The sequence below is a fragment of the Podarcis pityusensis genome, assembly GCF_964106645.2.
Source record: "Podarcis pityusensis genome assembly, chromosome: 18".
Taxonomy (NCBI): Eukaryota; Metazoa; Chordata; class Lepidosauria; order Squamata; family Lacertidae; genus Podarcis; species Podarcis pityusensis.
Genome location: NC_138043.1, coordinates 1,960,553 through 1,968,213, shown reverse-complemented (window position 1 = coordinate 1,968,213; position 7,661 = coordinate 1,960,553). Strand labels below are relative to the sequence as shown.

The 7,661-nt window shown below is 46.5% G+C and overlaps 1 long non-coding RNA gene across 1 annotated transcript; it reads left to right on the top strand.

Moving 5' to 3' along the window:
- Positions 1 to 867: 867 nt before the first annotated feature.
- On the top strand, positions 868 to 4,086 carry LOC308467581. The gene is made up of 2 exons (XR_013981237.1): positions 868 to 1,002; positions 2,907 to 4,086. It is a non-coding gene; the product is annotated as an uncharacterized lncRNA (long non-coding RNA).
- The last annotated feature ends 3,575 nt before the right edge of the window (positions 4,087 to 7,661 follow it).

Here is a 7,661-nt window from a genome sequence, read left to right as displayed (position 1 = left end):
GCGCTCGCAGGCCAGTGTTTCCCGGTTGTCGTGTTCATACTACATTTTTTAACACTCGCCTTGAGAGAGTCTTTGAACCTCTTTTGTTGACCACCAGCATTACGCTTTCCATTTTTAAGTTCGGAATAGAGTAGTTGCTCTGGAAGACGATCATCAGGCATCTGCACAACATGACCAGTCCAACGAAGTTGATGTTGAAGAATCATCGCTTTGACACTGGCCATCTTTGCTTCTTCCAGGACACTGGCCTTAGTTCGCCTGTCTTCCCAGGTGATGTGTATAAATTTTCGGAGACCCCATTGATGGAATCTTCCGAGGAGTTGGAGATGGCGTTTATAAGTGGTCCACGTTTCACAAGCATAGAGTAAGGTTGGTAGTGCAATAGCTTCGTAAACAAACATTTAGGTTTCCCTGCGAATGTGTCCCGGTATATATAGCAAGGACATGGAGAACTTGCACCCCTCCGCAAGTTGTGGGCCTCTCACACACACTCCCCCCGTCATCTCTGACCACTGGGCATGCTGGCCAGCGCTTTGGGGAGCTGGGAGTCCAAATGCATCCGGGGGGGGGTGATATTCAGGTCCCTGTGTTCCTGTTCTAAGAGGATCAACGGCCCTCGCTTGATGGATAAGTTGCCCAGCTGAGCGGAAGGTCACGGAGGAGAAGAATAGGCCCTTTGAGAAGTTAGGTCTGGTATAATGCAGTCATGAGACCCCTTTTAGCTTGGTCATGGGATCCAGCATCAGCAAGGAGCCCCCCGCCCCGCCACAATTAAGTCCTCTTAAGTCGATTTTCGGTTCCCACTTCCAAGCCCTGTCCGACTCGGGCTTTTCACGTGCTCATCATATGAATGGCGACAGTATAAAACGGACGCCTGGCGGACCATCGGTTCCATCATCTGGAAAGAAGAAGAAGAGGACGACGAGGCGAGGGTCACTGAGCTTTCTCGGGACGGGGAGCCCAGCTGCCACCGGAAAGGAGTCACCCCGAAAAGCGGTGTTGGTAAGGCAGCCGAGAATGGAGAAGACCCCTTTGGTATCAAGGAAGTGGGGCAGATCTTGTTTACAAGAGCGAGGGAAACCTCCTTGGAAGGTTTTTAAGCACAGGTTGGGTGGTCTTGGCTGCTTCAGCCAAGATTCCCCGCATTGCAGGGGTTGGTCTAGAGGACCTTTGGGGGGGTCCCAGCTCGACGGTTCTATAATTCTACGGTGAGCGTTTTGCCACGGACGGGGTACTTGGGTGGGTCCCAAGCTGGTGGCATCCATGCCTTACATTCAAAGCGCGTGGCACCATGACCCTCGGCCAGAATCCTGTTAAGTCTAGTTTGCTAAGGGTGCTGGGAACTAATAATAATAATAATAATAATAATAATAATAATAATAATAATATATTTATACCCCGCCCATCTGGTTGGGTTCCCCCAGCCACCCTGGGCGGCTCCCAGCAGAATACCAACAGCAACAATAAAAAGGCGATAAAATATCAAACACTGAAAATTTCCCTAAACGGGGCTGCCTTCAGATGTCTTCTAAAAGTCAGATAGTTGCTTATTTCCTTCTTTTTTGGGGGGAAATCAAGGGCTTCAACTGTATCCCATGGAGGTGACTATCGAATGAGTGTGGCAGTAAGCTTCCTGAGAATCTCGGTGCTTTCTTTTTATTTAACGTTCCTAGTCCTCATGAGTGTAACGATTTATAGACGGTGGCTTTCATCTCAAAAGCGGGGCGCTCTTACGGCAGCTTATATTCGGAGGCACGCCATACTTTTCCTCCTCCATGAATTTGCCCAGTCCTCTTTGAAAGCCACCCAAATCGGTGGCCATCACTGGCTCTTGTGGCAGGGAGTCCCACAGTCTGGCTACGCTTTTACCCGCTCCGTTTGTGAGGCCAGGCGAACAAAAACCGGGCACGGCATTCCAAGCCCTGTCCTGCCGTAAATTCGCGCGGTGGCTTTGATAAAACTGACAGTTTATTTGCAACTTTCATGGCCACGACAAGCAAGGAGATTTTAGAGTCTCCAATAAAGGTTAAAGAAATGGAAGGAAATGTTTGCTGTATTCCGTGCCAGATTTTTTAATTTTTATTTTTAATCTATATGCTTAGACCATGCAATTTCTGTGCTAGGGAAAGCTGGATTTGGGAACCACCAGAGGAACGTGAAAACCGTCTCTTATTTTGCATGGTTTGTTTTATTCTGCAGTCTTCGCATTTTTTGCACGTATAATAGCTATGTAATTTCTCACGGAGGGGAGATGTGAGACTCTGGATGCTGTCTTCTGGAACTGACCACACCCTGTCGAGGTTTGCAGTCCAGAACTCAACAAAGAGAAAGTATGTGTGCTCCATTGGTATAGCAATAATAATAATAATAATAATAATAATAATAATAATAATAACCACCCGGTGCCCATCTGGCTGGGTTTCCCCAGCCACTCTGGGCAGCTTCCAGCAGAATATAAAAATGTAATAAAACGCCAGACGTCAAAAAATTCCCGATACAGGGCTGCCTTCAGATGCATACTGGATAAAACCAGATTTACCTTCCCATTTATGGGACTTTCGTGACCTCTGGAATAGCGCTGTCTGGCCACGGAATGTGCACAAGCAGTGCTCCTTCTGTCATTTACAACGCACCAAAAATGTTTAAAAGTGGGTTAAAATAAAAATTGACACAGAGGTGACAGTTTTGAGGTCTTAACTCCCCCCCCCCCCCCAGCTCCTTGGGGAGGAGTCAGGGCTGGGATAGAAAAAAATAATAATGAATAAACTAAATAAAAATAAATTAGACGTGCTGGCAAACTTTAGCATGCACTGAAAGCCTCTGTCTCAAGGAACTGATGCTTTAGGTATATTCAAGTTTCTAGTCCTAATTTTTTTTCTTCCCCATTTCCCCTCCCACTTTCGCAGGACGCCGAATCATCTTCCGCTTCCTCGACACGTTCTTCCTTCTTTTATACCTCTCTTTGTCCCCTTCTTTCTTTCTCTCCCCCTCTCGTTCCACTCAATTGTGTCGAAGGCCTTTGGAAGGATGGGGCTTTTCCCCAAAGGATTCCTGCACCCCCACCGCTAGGCTTTGTGGTTTTCCCTTTGTCATCCTATGCCTGGGAGATTCTCTGGAGGCTGGGATAGTAAAGGGAAGCTCACGTAGCTATGGGCCCAGCTCGGGGCAGGAAGATCGGGGAGACACCTTCGAAAAGCGGCAACGTCACCTCTTCCTACTCCATGTAACTGACAGCTGACTCAGGAGGAATGAAATAAATTTAATGATTATTTAGTTAAATTTGTTAAGTTAAAATAACCGGAAACAGCTTGCAGATACTTAATAGGCTTAGGATTTTGTTTATGTTAAGTGATGAATTAATATGCTTAATTATATAAGGTGAAGATTTAAGGATGTTAATGTTTAAGTTAAATTTTATAAAAAATTGGGATTTGGAAAACCGTTAAAAGGACATGCAATGAAATTCAACTAAGGGGAAGCGAGGAAGTCACTTAACAAAGTTAATAACGGTAATTTTCAATAAGGCTATGATTTATATTTGTTATGTTTGTTTGTCTTGTGTGTTTGTTTGTTTATAATAGTGTGAAAACCAATAAAAAATTTTTTTGGGGGAAAAAAAAGTAACTGACAGCTGACACCGGATCCGCACCCGAAAGCTGCTGGACTTCCCTCGTACAGTCTCGGCCACGGCCCTTTTATATACTGAGCTTGAGGGCTAGAAGCTTGACGTCTTTAAAAGGAAAGAATGTAAGCTGGAATTCTCAGGGCAATTGCATGGTCGCTGCTGATATAGAGGCTGTCTTCTAAGGTCCTCAGCAAAGGGAAATTGGAGAGTTTTGCTGGTTACAGCTTGGCGCTGTTGATGCCAAGGTTGAAGGTTTGGTCCTCATATGGGATGGCTGCATATTCCTGAATTGCGGGGGGGTTGGACTAGATGACCCTTAGGTTCCCTTCCAGATTGATGATTCGATCATTCTATGATTCTATTCGTTGCAAGCAAAAAGTAGCAGTCCTCTGGAACTCCTCAGAGAAAGGATGTGGTTTTAAAAATTGTAAGACATTGAGATACACTGTACATTTAGCATTCTCGTTTGTATATAATTATCTCTAACCTGTACATATTTTTTTTGGAAACGGTGGACTATTGTTTTATTAGCCTCTGGGCAACTGTGCATAAATGGGACACTCCTTTTGGGGAGCGGGGGCTGGGGGGGGGCTGAGAATGTAAGCAGAGACACGAACCCCAAAATGTTGCCTTCAGAAACATACTCCTCCAAATTCAATGAGACTGGCTGCCTAGCGGAATAGCTCTAAATTTAAATAAAAATAAAAATAAAAATAAAAATAAAGATTTATTGGCATAAACACATACAGTGGTACCTCGGGTTACATACGCTTCAGGTTACACACTCCGCTAACCCAGAAATAGTGCTTCAGGTTAAGAACTTTGCTTCAGAATGAGAACAGAAATCGGGCTCCGGCAGCGCGGCAGCAGCAAGAGGCCCCATTAGCTAAAGTGGTGCTTCAGGTTAAGAACAGTTTCAGGTTAAGAACGGACCTATGGAACGAATTAAGTACTTAACCCGAGGTACCACTGTACAGAAGAGCTTTCCAAACTTTCATGCTGGCGACACCCTTTACAGACGTGCATCATTTCGCGACGCAGAAATTCGGCTTTACTAGCAAACCTGTTTTACAAACAAGCCCCTTTCCAACATTCGCGCAACGCACATACAAAGTGCAGCTGGCAAACAAACATGTTGCCATGTACGGTTTGGAAGGCTCTGACCTACAGAATATAATAAAAACGACGAAATAAAATAAATGTGAAAGTAGAAAAATAAAACACAGACACAGAGGGTGCTTTTTAAAAAAGCATCAACCAGGAAACGACTGAAAATAAAATACAGAATTCAATTGTCGCGTATAACTAATCCAGATCGCGGCTGCCGGACTGGGAATGGCCGCTGGGACCACATAACACTGGTCCTCAAAGTTCTTCACTGGCTTCCGGTAAGTTTCCAAGCACAATTCAAAGTGTTGGTGCTGACCTTGAAAGCCCTAAATGGCCCAGTAGACCTGAAGGGACGTCTCCACCCTCATCATCCACCCCGGACACCTGGGTCCATCTCCCGAGGGCCTCCTGGCGGTTCCCTCCCTGCAAGAAGTGAGGTTACAGGGAACCAGGCATAGGGCCTTCTCGGTGGTGGCGCCCGTTCTGTGAGGACGAAATGTCTGAATGGTGGGGAGGAACTGAAAAGGCCACCAGGAGCTCCTTAGAGGAGAGGGGGCCTATGACTATAATAATAAATAAATTAAATAATAATCAGCATTCCCTGGTGCATACAAGAAAAGGCAAGAAGGAAACTTCTACTTAAAATAGGCATTCCCTCCTGGGAGTGCCTAATAATAATAATATTTTATTTTATTTTATACCCCGCCCATCTAGCTGGGTTGCCCCAGCCACTCTGGGCGGCTCCCCAAAAATATATTAAAAAGCACAATAAAACAACCACCATTAAAAACTTGCCTGAACAGGGCTGCCTTCGGATGTCTTCTAAAAACCAAATAGTTGTTTATCTTGTTTGTGAGTAACTATATAGCCTTTAGAAGGCATCTGAAGGGAGCCCTGCATAGGGAAGCTTTTTAAAGCTTTTATTATGTTTCTCTGTGTTGGAAGCTGCCCAGAGTGGCGGGTTACAATAATAATAATAATAATATCTGTTTGACATCTGATGGAAGGGCGTTCCACAGTGTGGGTGCCACTACTGAGAAGGCCTTCTTGTCTGGTTCCCTGTAGCTTCACATCTCGTAGGAAAATAGCTCCACTTCTCAGAAGAAAATAGGGACGTCCTATTCCATCCCCTCCAACGTTTCTCCCCTGAAAATAGGGACGTCCTATTTCATCCCCTCCAACGTTTCTCCCCTGAAAATAGGGACGTCCTAGTCCATCCCCTCCAACGTTTCTCCCCTGAAAATAGGGACGCCCTATTCCATCCCTTTCAACGTTTCTCTCATGAAAATAGGGACGTCCTATTCCATCCCCTCCAACGTTTCTCCCCTGAAAATAGGGACGTCCTATTCCATCCCCTCCAACGTTTCTCCCCTGAAAATAGGGACGTCCTATTCCATCCCCTCCAATGTTTCTCCCCTGAAAATAGGGACGTCCTATTCCATCCCCTCCAACGTTTCTCCCCTGAAAATAGGGACGTCCTATTCCACCCCCTCCAACGTTTCTCCCCTGAAAATAGGGACGTCCTATTCCATCCCCTCCAACGTTTCTCCCCTGAAAATAGGGACGTCCTATTCCATCCCCTCCAACGTTTCTCCCCTGAAAATAGGGACGTCCTATTCCATCCCCTCCAACGTTTCTCCCCTGAAAATAGGGACGTCCTATTCCATCCCCTCCAACGTTTCTCCCCTGAAAATAGGGACGTCCTATTCCATCCCCTCCAACATTTCTTTGCTGGAAGTATGGATGCCCTAAGGAAAAGCGGGAGCTTCCGGGATCAGATCAGAAACTGGGACGGCTTCTGTAAATCTGGGACTGTCCCTGGAAAATATAGACACTTGGGAGGGTCTGACCTCATGGTTGCGAGTTCGAATCCTATCTTGGGCAACTGATTCCTGCATTGCAGGGGGTTGGTTGAGATGATCTGGGGGTTCCTTATAATTCTACAATCCCTGGTCAAAGAAGCAACTATCTTTGATAGATTGAAGAACGTCCTATTTAATGGAAGTATCCTCTCCTGCCCACGCACCCACAAAACTCCCCATGAACAGCATCAGTCCAGTATATTTAAAGGAGTGTCTCCACCCCCATCATTCTGCCCGGACACTGAGGTCCAGCGCCGAGGGCCTTCTGGCGGTTCCCTCCCTGAGAGAAGCCAAGTTACAGGGAACCAGGCAGAGGGCCTTCTCGGTGGTGGCTCCCGCCCTGTGGAACGCCCTCCCAGCAGATGTCAAAGACAACAACTACTACAGTGGTACCTCAGGTGACATACGCTTCAGGTTACAGACTCCGCTAACCCAGAAATAGTACCTCGGGTTAAGAATTTTGCTTCAGGATGAGAACAGAAATCGCACAGCAGCAGCGGTAGGCCCCATTAGCTAAAGTGGTGCTTCAGGTTAAGAACAGTTTCAGGTTAAGAATGGACCTCTGGAACGAATTAAGTACCACTGTACCAGATTTTTAGAAGACATCTGAAGGAAGCCCTGTTTAGGGAAGCTTTTAATGTTTGATGCATTACTGTATTTTAATATTTTGTTGGAAGCTGCCCAGAGTGGCTGGGGATGCCCAGCCAGATGGACGGGGTATAAATAATAAATGATGATGATGATGATGATGATGAAGGGGCCGGGCACCTACTAATTTCGGCGCCAAGGCATGGCACCCACGGGTCCAAGGTGGCTCTCTTGAGCGCGGAGAATGACTTTTCTTTGATGGATTTTTGATGGGCGGCGGAAGTTGTTGAGTTTTATGTGGAGAGATCTCACAAAGCGTTGCTGAGCTTTTTTGGGGGAGATGGCTGGGGGGGGGGAGGAAACTCCCACGGGGGCAAACTCGGGAGAAACTCCCCAGCCGCAGTCTGTGGGATTGCGCCCCAGCCTGCGCCGAGAGAGACGCGCCGGCATCGCGTCCCAGCCTGGTTTCTTTGCGC